The sequence below is a fragment of the Mus caroli genome, unplaced genomic scaffold (genome assembly GCF_978045245.1).
Source record: "Mus caroli unplaced genomic scaffold, Mus_caroli_1 scaffold_15, whole genome shotgun sequence".
NCBI classification, from domain to species: domain Eukaryota; kingdom Metazoa; phylum Chordata; class Mammalia; order Rodentia; family Muridae; genus Mus; species Mus caroli.
This window is the reverse complement of record NW_028227270.1, coordinates 57,696,324-57,712,974: the sequence shown is the minus strand read 5'-3', so window position 1 is coordinate 57,712,974 and position 16,651 is coordinate 57,696,324. Positions and strand designations below refer to the sequence as shown.

At 42.2% G+C, this 16,651-nt stretch overlaps 1 pseudogene; it reads left to right on the top strand.

The window, feature by feature from the left end:
- Window positions 1-3,272: 3,272 nt before the first annotated feature.
- On the top strand, window positions 3,273-15,310 carry LOC147000928 (ATP-dependent RNA helicase DDX18 pseudogene; annotated as a pseudogene).
- Window positions 15,311-16,651: the final 1,341 nt, after the last annotated feature.

Here is a 16,651-nt window from a genome sequence, read left to right as displayed (position 1 = left end):
GGAAAGGAGAGCAGGGGAGAACACGCCTCTACTTCTTTAGCCCGGCCTATATGGAGGCTCTGATTGGTTAGTGAGACTTGATTGACATGACCACCTCCCTTTGGGTTAGAGTGCGTTAAAGGCGCACAGCTTAGGGCTTCCCAGCTCGGGTTTCTTATCCAGGAGCTAACGCTTTTCAGATCTGCAAGACTTTCTTTCAGTTCTGTCCTACAATAGTCTATCTTTCTGTCATCCAGAACTCAGCAGGAATTTCTTCTTCCTGCTCCTCCAAGGCCGCCGTCTGTTCTCCTCCTCCTCACTCCATTCCACCCTCCACCAAGGAATCAAGAGCCACGCCTTGCACAAAACAGTATTCAACTTGGAGCAGAATGAACTATAGGTTCCAAGGATAATTACAATTAAAGAGAGATTTTTGGGTCATAAAATATGATGTTTGCTTCTCTCATTTTACACTGACATCAGGAAAACCGCAGCTAATATGCAATTGCTACAGATGAGACTCCAGACAACCCTGGGAGAAAAGCAGGGGATGGATGCCAATCACTATGGAGCACTATTGTTAGCCAGCACATCTTCCTACCTGAGAAGGTGAAAAAGCATTATCTGTATTAGTAAAGGTTTTCCAGATGAACAGAACTCAGAGCATGGATTTCTATAAGTATGCAGAAAGTGGATAGATTAGAATGGCTCACAGAATGTGGCCCCACTAGTAAATCAATGACTGTACCAACGGAGATTTGAAGAAAACAGTAGAACCTATATGTCTCAGCTGGTCTTCAGCATTTATCAGAATTCCAAAGATGGAGCCTTAATGCTAGAAAAATTAAAAGACCTTGCTGGCCAGTATGTGGGAAGAAGAGAAAGAGAAAGAACTACAAACTTCAATATCCTTTATATATGTAGGCTCACAGCAGAAGTTCTGGCCTAGATTGATTTTTTTCTTGTCAACCAAAAGCTCCAGATTAAAGAAGGGTTTTCCCATGTTAAATGGTGAAAATAATAAAAACCCTCACAGTGCCCATCTGTTTGGTTTTAAGTAACTGAACTCCTGTAACTACAGTCATTTGAAATAATTGCATTGGTGGCAACAACAGTTGGCAGGAAGTTCAGTTTTTATCCTGAGTCTTTCTTTTTAGATTTATATATTTATTTTTTATGTATGAGTACACTGTAGCTGTACAGATGGTTGTGAGCCTTCATGTGGCTGTGGAGAATTGAATTTTTCAGACCTCTGCTTCACACTGGTCAGCCCCACTCACTTAGTCCCTGCTTGCTCTGGCCCAAAGATTTATTTCTTATTATTATACATAATTACACTGTAGCTGACTTCAGACACTCCAGATCTCATTATGGATAGTTGTGAGCCACCATGTGGTTGCTGGGATTTGAACTCAGGACCTTGGGAAGAGCAGTCAGTGTTCTTACCCACTGAGCCATCTCACCAGCCCCTTTATCCAGATTATTAATTTCCTGGTCTGCAGACCAGAGTAATGGCCAGTCAAGGTGACTATCAAGATTGAAAATTGGTGACCTCACTACTCATTGCTAATGTCAAGTACAGCCATACAAGGAAAACTTTCACCTTCAAAGCCTAGCCTAGAAGACATGCAGGACTGTCTTCCCATCATGTGGCTTTAGAGACAGGATTAGATGTTCAAGGCAAGTCTCAATTACATGGCATGAGCCAGCCTGGGCTTCAGGAGACCTTGTCCTAAGCAGCACTTGTAAAAGAAATGGAAAGAAATTCTTGTGCCTGGGAAACATCACAGAATGGATACAAGTAAGAGTTCAGAGCAGTGCTGCATTTAAAGGGAACCAATAATTGACTTTTTATAAACATAAATATTATTGAAAGGACACATAGCCATTCTGACTTTGTAAAAGAATAGTCCATTGCCTGGTAGAAGGAATACCATCTTTCAAATACTGTTTGACCTTGCCTCTATGTGGATTGTTGTCTGCTGAGACCTGTAACTTGACACACACAACTACAGCCAGTGAAGTCCTGTGTTTTAGATTTGTGAGCTGACTTAATTGTGTCAATGAGGATTGCACATATCTCATAGGACAGTAGTAACCTAACTGAAATTTGAGTATTCACTGGCTTAACTGACATCACAAATCATAAACCCACCAATTTAGTCTGCTTTCATTTACCCAACATGAATTAAGACACACTGAAAATTATAAAATTACCTCCATGCCAGCATCAGGCACTTTTCATTAGGGCAACTCCAGCAGCTGATTACCCACCCTGTTTCCCCCATTAGTGTACACAATAAACTACTTCCTATTCTGGTCAGAATGCAGAAGCTATGCCCCTCATGCAAATCCATTTCCTATTGACTCAATAAACAGTTGATTACATGACTCAAATGCATAATTTTAAAACACAGTGGTGGTACAGATGTTAACTTAAGAATTTAGTTGTTTTTTTTTTCCCCTACCAACAAAGCCTTCCTTTATTAAATAGAGATCGCGTTACATTCCATTGGAAGGAAATAGGGGCGTGGTGAGGGATATGTCCAGGTTGGATTCCCCCCCGCCCCCAGCCCAGTTCACAGTGGGCTATGATGGATAAGGCAGGGTCCATGTCCTGCTTGGCCCAGCCTCTCCATCCCATCCTATATCCAGGGCCCCTGAAGTCTGGATGGCTGCCCAGGGTTACGTCCTGAGGCTCCCCTGGTGGCACACTTTGGGAAGAAAGGGCCCAGACTTCCTGGCAACTTCAGGAAAAGGGCCTCCTGGAGATGGTGTTGAAGTGGAGAGGAAGGGGAAAGGGAGGCCTCCATGCAGAAGAATGGAGGAGGGATCTTGGACTCACCTTCAGAGCACTTCGGGGCAGTTATCCCTCCACCTTGTTCAGATTGTGGGCTGGTGAGATGGCTCAGTGGGTAAGAGCACCCGACTGCTCCTCCAAAGGTCCAGAGTTCAAATCCCAGCAACCACATGGTGGCTCACAACCATCCGCAACGAGACCTGGCGCCCTCTTCTGGAGTGTCTGAAGACAGCTACAGTGTACTTACATATAATAAATAAATAAATCTTAAAAAAAAAAAAAAAAGAATTTAGTTGTGGGGGCTGGTGAGATGGCTCAGCGGTTAAGAGCACTGACTGCTCTTCCAAAGGTCCTGAGTTCAAATCCTAGCAACCACATGGTGGCTCACAACCATCGGTAATGAGATCTGACGCCCTCTTGTGGTGTGTCTGAAGACAACTACAGTGTATAATAAATAAACATATTAAAAGAAAAAAAGAGGGCGGCCAGCAGGATGTCACAGTTGCAGATGAAACTCCTGCGCAAGAAGATCTAGAAGCGGAACGCCAAGCTGCAGCAGCAGAACCTGAAGCTGCAAGAAGCATCAGACACAAGCCTGTCACAGCCTCAAAATGGAGATGTGCCTAAAGAAACAGGAAAAGGTGGAAAAGTGAAAAAGGCCCTGAAACGTTCTGTGCCTGTGGGCGCAGCAGAAGCACAAAGTGGAGGCATGCCTGAGGAGACCGTGGAAAATACCAAACTTAAAAAGTCACCTCAGAAACTTATGACTTTGGCCAACGGAGAAGCAGCACCAACACCGCCTCCTGATTCAGAGGTAAAAAAGAAAAAGAAGAAAAAGAGGAAAATGGCAAATGATGCCGGGCCCGATACAAAAAAAGCGAAAACTGAAGAAAGTGCTGAGGCCTGTGAGGAACCGGAAGATGATGTGGAAAGGGCAGATGACAGCGAGGTGCCCAGCCTGCCCCTAGGACTGACAGGTGCTTTTGAGGACACTTCATTTGCTTCCTTGTCTAACCTCGTCAATGAGAACACCCTGAAGGCCATAGAAGAAACGGGCTTCAAGTGCATGACGGAGATCCAGCATAAAAGTATCAGGCCACTTCTGGAAGGCAGGGATCTTCTGGCAGCTGCGAAAACCGACAGTGGCAAAACCCTCGCTTTCCTCATCCCTGTGATCGAGCTCATTGTCAAGTTAAAGTTCATGCCCAGGAATGGAACAGGAGTCCTGATTCTCTCTCCTACCAGAGAACTGGCCATGCAGACCTTTGGTGTTCTCAAGGAGCTGATGACGCACCACGTTCACACTTATGGGTTGATCATGGGCAGCAGCAACATGTCTGCTGAAGTGCAGAAGCTCCTCAATGGGATCAACATCATCGTGGCCACGCCCGGCCGGCTCCTGGACCACATGCAGAGCACGCCAGGATTTATGTACAAGAACCTGCAGTGTCTGGTTATTGATGAGGCTGACCGTATCTTGGATGTTGGGTTTGAAGAAGAATTAAAGCAAATTATTAACCTTTTGCCAACATGTAGGCAAACCATGCTCTTTTCTACCACACAAACTCGAAAAGTTGAAGACTTGGCAAGAATTTCTCTGAAAAAGGAGCCTTTGTACGTGGGTGTTTATGACGACAAAGAGGTTGCCACAGTGGATGGCCTTGAGCAGGGCTATGTTGTTTGTCCCTCTGAGAAGAGGTTCCTTCTGCTTTTCACATTCCTTAAGAAGAACTGGAAGAAGAAAGTGATGGTCTTCTTTTCATCTTGTATGTCTGCTAAATACCACTATGAGCTGTTGAACTACATTGACCTTCCCGTCTTGGCCATCCATGGAAAGCAAAAGCAAAATAAGCGAACAACCACGTTCTTCCAGTTCTGCAATGCGGATTCAGGAATACTGCTGTGTACTGATGTGGCAGCCAGAGGACTGGACATCCCTGAAGTGGACTGGATTGTTCAGTACGACCCTCCCGATGACCCCAAGGAATACATCCATCGTGTCGGTAGAACAGACAGGGGCCTGAATGGAAGAAGGCACGCCTTGCTCAACCTGCGCCCTGAAGAGTTGGGTTTCCTTCCTTACTTGAAACAGTCCAAGGTTCCATTGAATCAGTTTGACTTCTCCTGGTCTAAATTTCTGATATCCAGTCTCAACTGGAAAAACTGATCGAAAAGAACTACTTTCTCCACAAGTCTGCCCAGGAAGCATACAAATCCTACATACAAGCATATGATTCTCACTCTCTCAAGCAGATCTTTAATGTCAACAACTTAAATTTGCCTCAGGTTGCTCTGTCTTTGGTTTTAAGGTCCCTCCTTTTGTTGATCTGAATGTAAGCAACCATGATGGCAAGCTTAAGAAGAGAGGCGGTGGTAGTGGATTCTGCAACCAGAAAACAAAGAAAGTGGAGAAGTCCAAGATCTTTAAACACATCAGTAAGAAGCCAGCAGACCAGGACACCGTCAATAAGACAAAAAGACCACCTACAGATTGGGAAAGGATCTTTACCTATCCTAAATCAGATAGGGGACTAATATCCAATATATATAAAGAACTCAAGAAGGTGGACTCCAGAAAATCAAATAGCCCCATTAAAAAATGGGGCTCAGAACTGAACAAAGAATTCTCACCTGAGGAATACTGAATGGCAGAGAAGCACCTGAAAAAATGTTCAACATCCTTAATCATCAGGGAAATGCAAATCAAAACAACCCTGAGATTCCACCTCACACCAGTCAGAATGGCTAAGATCAAAAATTCAGGTGACAGCAGATGCTGGCGAGGATGTGGAGAAAAAGGAACACTCCTTCATTGTTGGTGGGATTGCAAGCTTGTACAACCACTCTGGAAATCAGTTTGGTGGTTCCTCAGAAAATTGGACATAATACTACCAGAGGATCCAGCAATACCTCTCTTGGGCATATATCCAGAAGATGTTCAAACCGGTAAGAAGGACACATGCTCCACTATGTTCATAGCAGCCTTATTTATAATAGCCAGAAGCTGGAAAGAACCCAGATGCCCCTCAACAGAGGAATGGATACAGAAAATGTGGAACATTTACACAATGGAGTACTACTCAGCTATTAAAAGGAATGAATTTGGGGGCTGCTGAGATGGCTCAGTGGGTAAGAGCACCTGACTGCTCTTCCGAAGGTCCAAAGTTCAAATCCCAGCAACCACATGGTGGCTCACAACCATCTGTAATGAGATCTGATGCCCTCTTCTGGTGCATCTGAAGACAGCTACAGTGTACTTACATATAATAAATAAATAAATCTTAAAAAAAAAAAAGGAATGAATTTATGAAATTCCTAGGCAAATGGATGTACCTGGAGGGCATCATCCTGAGTGAGGTAACACAATCACAAAGGAAATCACACAATATGTACTCACTGATAAGTGGATATTAGCCCAAAAACTTAGGATACCCAAGATATAAGATACAATTTGTTAACCGCATGAAACTCAAAAAGAAGGAAGACCAAAGTGTGGACACTGTGCCCCTTCTTAGAATTGGGAACAAAACACCCATGGAAAGAGTTACAGAGATAAAGTTTGGAGCTGTGAAGAAAGGATGGACCATCTAAAGACTGCCATATCCAGGGATCCATCCCATAATCAGCTTCCAAACACTGACACCATTGCATACACTAGCAAGATTTTGCTGAAAAGACCCAGATATAGCTGTCTCTTGTGAGACATTGCCGGGGCCTAGCAAACACAGAAGTGGATGCTCACAGTGAGCTATTGGATGGATCACAGGGCCCCCAATGGAGAAGCTAGAGAAAGTACCCAAGGAGCTAAAGGGAACTGCAACCCTATAGGGGGAACAACATTATGAACTAACCAATACCCCAGAGCTCTTGACTCTAGCTGCATTTGTATCAAAAGATGGCCTAGTATGTCATCACTGGAAAGAGAGGCCCATAGGACTTGCAAACTTTATATGCCCCAGTACAGGGGAATGCCAGGGCCAAGGTGTGGGAGTGGGTGGGTAGGGGAGTGTGGGAGGGGGGAGTGTATTGGGGACTTTTTGGATAGCATTGGAAATGTAAATGAGGAAAATACCTAATAATAATAAAAAAAAAAAGAAGCCAGCAGACCGCAGGCAGTTCTCACACTGAGTCAATCTACCTTTCGCATGGACTGACTTTGCCCAACTCCCCCCTCCCCAGTACCCTTTAAAAAGGAACTTTATCACCTTTAGGATCTTTTTGTCTTTACTATGATGATAATATTTTATTTTATTTTTAAATACTTCCATAAAACAAACAAACAAAAAAAGAATTTAGTTGGTTTAAACAATAGGATAGCAATGTTACTGCCCTGACAGATAACAGAGTGGAATGAGAGCTACATGACTCACCATAGGAAACCTTGTCTCAGAAAGAATTTCTAAAAGGCTGGAGGTATAACAGGTAGAATTAGCATCCTTTCATAGGAAATGATCACTCATTCATCTTTGACTGATGCCCAAAGAAGAGCCAGCCTAGAACAGAATTTTTAGTTCCAAATATGCTGTTATACCTAAGTCTCTCTTAGGTTTGGGCCACAGCTTATAGTTTGAACAATAGTCACAGAGGCAGATGGAGATTTACAGAGTCAAACAACCTTCATGTCAATAATGTATGATCTAAAATTAAATTTAAAAGATATATCAATGCCACAACTCTCCATATACAATGGACAGAGAATACAAACAGAAAATATCAAGGAAACATCACCTAACAGCACTGTGGTTACCGTTATTAAGTGAGCAGGTTTGCTGAGCTAGTCTAACCTCAGAATAAGGCTGCTTTTCTTATTCAGCAACTTGGTTCAGAGGAAAGCCACAGGTGATTCTCTGTAGGACCAAAAGAAGTGCATCCGGAATGCTGTGTGTCTCAAGGCTGTGAGATCTCTGTAGAAAATTACATATTATATGCATTATTTTCATTTTACTTATGTGAGTCTATTGCTGGAACATGTCTGTGTGCATTACCTACAGTGGTCAGAAGAGGGCATTATATCCCCTGAATTGCAGATACAGCAATTGAATTACAGCCATGAGGTTTTTTAGAATGCAACCTGCATCACCTGGAACAACATCCAATGCTCATAACTATATCTGTATTTATTATATTTTTCTTGTAAAATAAATTTTTATGCATTTAAATTAGAACATAATACAATACTTCATGTAACCTTTACCTTTTTACATATTTCTAATATATATTCCCAATAATGTCAAATGAGGTGGAAGGTTTGGTAAAAACATGCTAGCCTAGTGAACTAACTTCATTTTCTTAACTGTATGCAAAATGCCTACTTACAAGCTTGAATGTACAACTAAACTGCTAGATGCTCAGAAATCTCTTTCTCTATGCCCGTTTACATAGTCTACATTTCTCTTGAGCTCACCACAGGTCAGGAGGGCTCCTTTGATCTTTTCTTCAAATCCTGCCTCATCTGTGCCCTGCTATTTCTTACCACTCTGCTTCCACAATGCTATTCTAAGTCAAGCTATAGAGACAGAGTCCAAAGAGAGTGCCCACCAGGAGAAAGCTCAAATGTCTTATTGCTATAAAACCAGGCTGTATCTCCCTGACTACATCCTTGGCAGGCTGCAGCAGGTCAGCTCCAGGGGAAGGTAGTGGTGGGAGGACCCCGGTCAAGTCTGTAGGGAGCTGAAACTTCACCTTTACAGAAGAGCACCTCAATGCCATCCAAGCTGATTTTGCCCCAAGTCACTGAAAAAAGACCTCAAGACCTCTCCCAAGTAATTTGCCTCAAAATGGGCAGGCACTTTCCATTCCTTAGCATTCTCTTGTATTGAGGCTTTGGCTTTCAGAGGCACACCCAAAATACACCTTTCCAAGACACATCTAGCTGCATCTGAAAAGGCAGTATCTTCCTAAGCTTGGATATTTCAATACCAATTAGGTTTTCTATGAACCATATTCAAATATCCTTCAACCATTTATCCCCTTACTTCTCCCTTCTCCGTCCTAAATTCTTCCCTGCCAGTTTCTTCCTTGTGACATATATGTGTGACTATGAAGACTCAAATACATAAATAAAACTTGCTGACTGCATTTTTATTGGTTATGTTTATATGATTCAAGGACTGACTGACTTGCATTGATTAGCCAAATAGGGAACTCATTGCCTGGGGCTAATTCTCCTACTTAAGAGTTCCACTCTTTGATAAGCAATAGGACTTGGGGAGCACAAATGGCAGATCATGATGAAAATAAGATAGGCCCTCTTCTCTGTGAAGCAGATAAAGTACCTACCTTTAATCCAAAAGCTGAAAGTGAGCTTTTTATTTTTTATGGTGGCAAACCTCTCCCACCTTAGATATAGAGGTAGCTGTCACCCAAATTCCCCACAATGATCATCCTATACTTTTCCCTTACTCCTCTGAAAGACTTCCAGGTACTGGAAAATAAGTATGCAACATAGGAGCAAAGGGCAACATTCCCATTTAAACGCCACATCTTGCTTCAATGCCTAGAGAATGAATTGTGTCTCTTACCCAACCACACTCTTCCATGACCATCAATGAGAGTGTTATGTTTCCAACATACAATGCTAAGAATAAACAATATTATTCCACAAAGAATCAAAGCGTATCAACGATGGAATAGACCAAAGCAACACCAAATCCAGCAGAAAAATATAAAATCATGAAGCTTATTTTTCAGCTTCTTGAGATAATGAAATTGCCTGACTACAATATACTTAGGCATGTCTAGTCTTCCACCTCTGCCTCTGAAGCACACATAGTCTCACTTTTAGGCCAACTCCACTATGTGCTTGCAGCTCTTTTCAAAGCTGCTCCTCTTGTCCAAAATACCTTGTGTATGGTATTATATTTTACTTTATTGAATGTGGGTTAGTAGGGCTGGAGAGATCTTTTAGTTGTTAAGAGTACCAACTGGAGAACCAGCCTTCATTCCTAGCATGTCCATGGCAGCTCACCTTGATCTATAACTATAGTTCCCCAAAATCCTAAGGTCTAAATAGTTACATATGAGCTGTCACCTGGCATTTTCTTGGGTATTTCCATAAATGAGAGCTTTTCTGTGGGTCCTGTCATATGCCCATAGCTCAAAAGTTAATGGTATAAATATATACTTCTATACTACAAGGGAACAAAGCATGTTTGAGTTACTCTTTCAGTCAGCAATGACAACATGTGATGTAAAGAATCAAATGTATGGTTTTGAAAGATTCCTGAAGAGGGGAAGCGATCCCCCCAAGAACTCAGGAGAGACTGTCCTTGCTGCAATCACATGAGGTTTATTGACAGGAACCAGTGTACTGGGGCTGACTCCTCGAATCCCACGCAGGGGTTGGAGAAGAGGTATTTAGAGGAAAAAAAAAAAAAAAACCACAACCCAAGTGGGTAGGGAGGGTTTTATTGGAAAATACCAAAAATACCAGTGAAAAAATCACAAGGGGAAACTCCCTGCTTCTCAAGATTGTTCAAGTTTTAATCTAACTTTTGTGGTCTGCCAGTTCTTGAAACAAGGTCACTGAAGCAGCTTGTGTAATTATCTGTCCTGGAACAGAGTCACTGAACTGGCTAACCTACATCTTGCCTCTACTCTGTTTGCTAGGGGGTTTGGGTTTTTCCTGGTCTTTAAGTTTCCGCAGAAAAAATCAACTACAAAAACAAAAACACAAAGTTTTAACTAATTTTGAGGTGCTATGTGTCAAAATTCTTAACCTACAGCAATCAGAATTTATTCTATGTACTAACTCACAATTCCCTCCCAGGGTCAGATGCACAGTTCTGTTCTGAACCATGTTTTATTTTCACTCCTTTTGTTTTCTCAGTTACTTAGGGGAGGTACTTAGTGGGAAAGCTTTCCTCTGCCCAGGTCACCACATGTATGACCAGAACCATAGTCTAGCTCACAATCCATCCCAGTCCCAGCAGATCAGATTGTGATAGGTCAGTCAACCTGCTCTTCATAGTCATGGAATTTACTGTCCTTAATAGTGTTGCTTGTAGCCGGGCGTGGTGGCGCACGCCTTTAATCCCAGCACTCGGGAGGCAGAGGCAGGCGAATTTCTTAGTTCAAGGCCAGCCTGGTCTACAAAGTGAGTGCCAGGACAGCCAGGGCTACACAGAGAAACCCTGTCTCGAAAAACCTAAAAAAAAAAAAAAAAAAAAGAAATGAACAGACCAAAGAAATACAGATAGCCAATAAACATAAAAAAAAAAAAAAAGTGGAAAAGGCTTGGTGTTTATGTTCTCCAGAGAGGAGGGAAGTGTATTAGAGCACACCAAGTATTACTCAGGCCTAGTCTCTCAGGAGGATCATCTTAAAACTTGAAAAAAAAAACAAAAAAAACCAAACCTGTCTTATTAGCCACAACCACAATCAGTACCTAGATACTATCTTTGGTAGGACTAGTGAAACTACGGTAATTAGATTTTTCAGTAAATTCAATTTTTTTATGCAGATTCTTGAATGCCTGGTGTTGAACCCAAAAATAGGACCAAATGAGTCTTGGTCCTAAATTTAATACCTAACAACCACATATACATATGTGTACTCATATACATAAAATAAATAAATAAAAAATTTAAAAATATGAAAAAATACAGAGAACCATTTGTCAATTATAACTATTTATATGAGAGCTTTCTGGATAGGCCTATATTTCCTTAGAGAACAGTGCAGTCCATTCTTACAAAAGTTCTTCTTTATTTGTAATTAAGCACAGAGACCTCAGTAAACAGTCCTGCACTGCTCTGTTTCCTTCCCATTGACCAATCATAGCATATCCTGGAAGGTGTTGCAGGACTGTCTTCCAGGAACTGTGTGGCAGAGTCAAGATGGACTGTTCAAAGTAATTCTCAATTAAATAGGATAAGTCACGCATGTGATACAGAAGATACTGCTATGAATAGAGATAAATAAAGTAATTGGGGAAAAGTAAAAATATTAGTAATCAAGAAACATTGGAGAGGGGACTGGTGAGATGGTTCAGTGGGTAAGAGCACCAACTGCTCTTCTAAAGGTACTGAGTTCAAATCCCAGCAACCACATGGTGGCTCACAACCACCCATAGTGAGATCTGATACCCTCTTTTGGTGCGTTTGAAGACAGCTACAGTGAACTTATACTAATAAATAAATCTTTGGCCAGAGCAAGTGGGATTGGTCAGAGCAAGCAGAGGTCCTAAGTTCAATTCCCAACAATCACATGAAGGCTCACAACCATCTGTACAACTAAAGTGTGTACTCATATACATAAAATAAATAAATCTTTAAAAAATAAAAAAGAAACATTGGAGAATTGAAACAAATAAAGGATTAGGCTGAGAATCTTTAAAAAATGAAATTTAACATGTACTGACAAAAATGAACTTTTTGGAAAGATATATATATATCTCCAAAAAGACATAGGTATATTGTTTTTGAAAAAGAGCAGGCCATCTCCTGGCAGAGGCAATGGCATTAATGAAATACTTTTTGATCTTGCCCTTATGTCAATTGGTAGTTGCTGAGTCCTGTAACCTGACACACACAGCTGCAGTCAATGAATGGCTTGTGTCTCAAAAATCTGAGCTGACTTAACCATGTCATTGAGGACCAGAGATATCCACAAAGGACAGACAGTACCCTAACTGGAAATTCAATATTCACTGGATCAACCCAATCTCTCCTAATCTTACAACCACCAATCATGTGTATTTTCACTAATATGCATGAATTGATACATGCTAGGAAATTTTAAAATCACCCACCCTGCATCCATCAGCTCCTTCTTCATAATGGTGAGACCTGCAGCTGGTTGGCTCAAACTTGAGTTAGTCTGTGATCTAGCTATCACCTTCTCTCTTTTACTCTGCTCTACACACAGGACATGTTCCTCCTTTTCTGGTCTGAGGGCAGAAGCCATGCTCCACATGAAAATCCTTTCCCTGTTACTGCAATGCACATTTCATTCCTTGACTCAAAAGCGTAACTTTAAATCTCTGTTGTCCTAATACCATTTAACTTAATAATTTAGAAACTTTAATCAAGAGGAAATCAAGATCATTGCCCTGGGGAGCAGCAGGCTTCTATCAGTGCCATTTCCCCTGAGGGCACAAAAATGTTTGTGTCAGAAACATTTTTCTAAAGAGCTGAAAATACAGCTGTTCTAGAATTAACATGTCTTCCCAGGGAAGAAATCAGACAACAAAACATTAAGAAAAATAAATCTCTGTAACAATACCACTCATCTAGCTCTGATTAATGGTCAAAGAGGAGCCAGGCCAGAAGAGATTTTGTATCCCATATACTCTGTCATCCTTATGTCTCTTTTAGGTTTACACCCTACGTTATACTGTGAACACTTTTTTTGGTTTGTTTTTTGTTTTTTTTGTTTGTTTGTTTGTTTGTTTTTTATTTTTTTGTTTTGGTTTTTGCAGACAGGGTCTCTCTGTATAGTGCTGGCTGTCCTGGAACTCAATCTATAGTCCAGGCTGGCCTCAAACTCAGATATCCACCTGCCTCTGCCTCCCCAGTGCTGGGATTAAAGGCGTGTGCCACCACACCTGGCAACTGTGAACACTTTAAGGATAGAGCAGGCACTACTTGGTTTAGCCACTTGGTGGTTGGTAGATTTACACTGCCAATATATTTCACTAATAATTTCTTCAGACACCAATACCCTCAAAGAGCAGGCCATTCTTCACTGACATAGTCCTAAGTGGAAGGCCTCAGACGAGGGAAAAGGTACAAAAAGTAGGAGGTAGAAAGTATATATCTCCTGGTTGGCCAGGAGATAAGACTTATACTAAGGCAGCTTGTATACTACCTACAGGTGAAAATAGAAAGAAATGGGAGGCTTCTATGAAGTCAGCAGAAACTACCACACAATGGGACAAACTAAAGAGGGATCTAATCAAACAATGCTGCTCTCTGAGAACAGGATACTCTCTTCAACATTACTAACCATGCCTACAGTGGTTTGCAACTGATATCATCAGCCCCACATGGGAGTGGGAGGAATTCTTGGAATCTCAAGAGCAGAGACATCCCCTCTCCACAGGACCAAGCCCCAAACCATTAGCAGCTCTCTCAAGCATATGCCTAGTTAAAGGGAAGCAGTTCTGGTTTTTGTTTTTTTAGGTGTGTTTGTTTGTTTGTTTTCCGAGACAGGGTTTCTCTGTATAGCCCGGGCTGTCCTGGAACTCACTTTGTAGACCTGGCTGGCCTCGAACTCAGAAATCTGCCTGCCTCTGCCTCCCAAGTGCTGAGATTAAAGGCGTAGGCCACCATGCCCAGCTTTGTTTTTGTTCTTAAATAAATAGCTCACGACCTTAGGGAAAGTTCCTGAGTCCTAGACCACAGGCTGTTACAGGCTCTGCCAAGCATGTATCTGGATTTGGGAAGGAGCTATGTAATTCTCCATCCATGAAGGCCTCATGGAAAGCCTTGCTTGGGCGGGCCAGTCCGTACCACAACAGTGTTTTTCCTTTTCAAATGGTTTCATCAGATGTCTTGCCCATGTAGCAAAACTATGCTTTTCTCAAGAAGAAAACTGATCCTTTACGGCACACCAGGCCTAAGTGTTGGCTGTGACCCTGCAATGCTCCACTGAGCAGATTGTTCAAGTACTCACCTTTGATCTGGGGATAGGCCTAGTGGCTGTTTGTTAATGTGGCTGTTTTTAATCCGGGTTGTCTCCTTTCATATGACCTGGAGCTCTGGATTCCTGACAATCCTGATGAACAAACATGTGTATCCCAGCATCCTAATCTCTCGGATGCTTGGGTTAGCATACTACTTACCTGTAAAGTATTTTAGAGGCAGTCCCTACCTCTGCTAAATTCTACTAGGTATGACTTATTATTTCCTAGGCATTTGAAAATCCTTTACGCAGGGCATGGTGGCGCACGCCTTTAATCCCAGCACTCCGGAGGCAGAGGCAGGCAGATTATGAGTTCGTGACCAGCCTGGTCTCCAGAATGAGTTCCAGGATAGCCAGAGCTACACAGAGAAACCCTGTCTCAAGAAAGAGAGAAAATCCTGTACATCATCGATTCTACTCTTCTTATCACGGCTTCAATTTGGAGTGCTACGCAGCCCGAACGATGGGATTTACAACCACCACAAAATTAATTCCAAGTGGATGTTAAACAGCCAGGACACAAGAGATAATGGGCCTCTCCAAATTTGGCATCCACTAAGGATGTTGCTATATGCAAGTCCTTGTTCCAATGGTTTGTGCAGATAAAGCTCCCATGACGAAGTTATTCAGATGCCACCACTCAGTACATCTAGTGGCTAAGACCTCATGGAACCTCACAGGTGGCTGCTAGTTTCCACCTAACCCAGGGGAGGACCCACTACCAAGACTCCTGCTTCTCAGACCACTGCTCCTTCCGTTTAGGGGCAGTGTTCCCATGCTCACCATGCCATGATGAGACTCAATAGCTCGCAGGCACTCCGTCAAGGCACCCAGCAGCAAAGGTCAAAGGAAGTCACACCAACCATTCAAGGCTGCTCCACAATGGAGATGAATCTGCAGCACTAAACAAATCACCCGGGAAAACCCGCCTCTTCTCCTGATTGGATGGTTTTCTGGCAGGCCCTGATTGGCAGGCAATCTTGAGTGACATGAGCACTGAAGGCCCAGGCCTAATGCTTTCCTGGCCCAGGAATTAAGTACAGAAGCTGGTCTTTTCCAGATCCGCAAGACTTTTGTTTCAGTATGGCGTTTCCCTGTCCTACAATAGTTTATCTTTCTGTATTGCAGTACTCAGCACGAATATCTTCCTCCTCCTCATAATCATCTTAGTCCTCCTCCTCCTCCCCTTTCTGTTTCTACTCCTCCTCATCTCCTTCTTCTTTTCCTACTCCTCCCCATCCTCCTCCTAGTCCTGCTCTTTTCCTTATCCCCTCTCTGCCTCTCCTCTTCCTCCTAGACTCAAGATGTATAATTTGCACAGTCCACTGTTCACCTTGGAGCAGAGTAAACTATATGACCCATAGGCAGAATGGTTCCATGCCTATTAACAATTAAAGAGACAATTTAAGACACATAATATGATATTTGTTATCGTGATTTTACACTGTCAGGATTACTGCAGCTAATATTCAACTGCTATGTACTGTAAGGGTCCAAAAATCGCTGAAGTAAGACCCCAGATTCAGATAGTATGAAAAAAAAAAAAAAAAAGCACTTGTTTTGCAGAAACAACCAGCATTCTTTGAAATGGCAACCCTAGACAAAAGCATGAACACTTGCTTATAGGAAAAAAATGGAACTCTCTAGAAAGATAGGGCAGTCTTAAATTTTATTTGTAGGGGCTCGGGGGTCACAGGTTGTCAGTGATCTGCATTCCTATGTCATGAACTTTTCACCATATGATGAAATAGGCCTGCCTAGCCCAGATGGACCATTCTGAGATAGTTCCCCATTTCTGTGGTTATCCCCAGTCTGGTCTCTGGAAGGGGGTTCTACCATCTTCTTCTGGATTTTATGGTCTGTTCTTAGACCTGGTGTCTTATGACTTGCTTTTGGGATTTACAGCTTATTCCTGTAGCTGGCACCTTTTTGAAATCAGGACTGGTCCTCAAATGGAAACAAAAGAGCTCCTTAAATGGAGACAAATGGGGTTTATTTTGCCCTTTCAATATGATTCTCCAGACAACCCTGGGAGAAAAGCAGGAGATGGATGCTAATCACTATGGAGCACTATTGTTAGCCAACATGTATTCCTCAGGGGGAAGGTTAGTGAGCATATCTGTATTAGCAAATGTTTTACACACAAACAGAACTTATAGCATGGATCTCTCTATGTATACAGAAAGGAGATATATATGAATGGTTCACAAAACGTGGTTCAGTTAGTGAAGCAATTAATTTGTACCC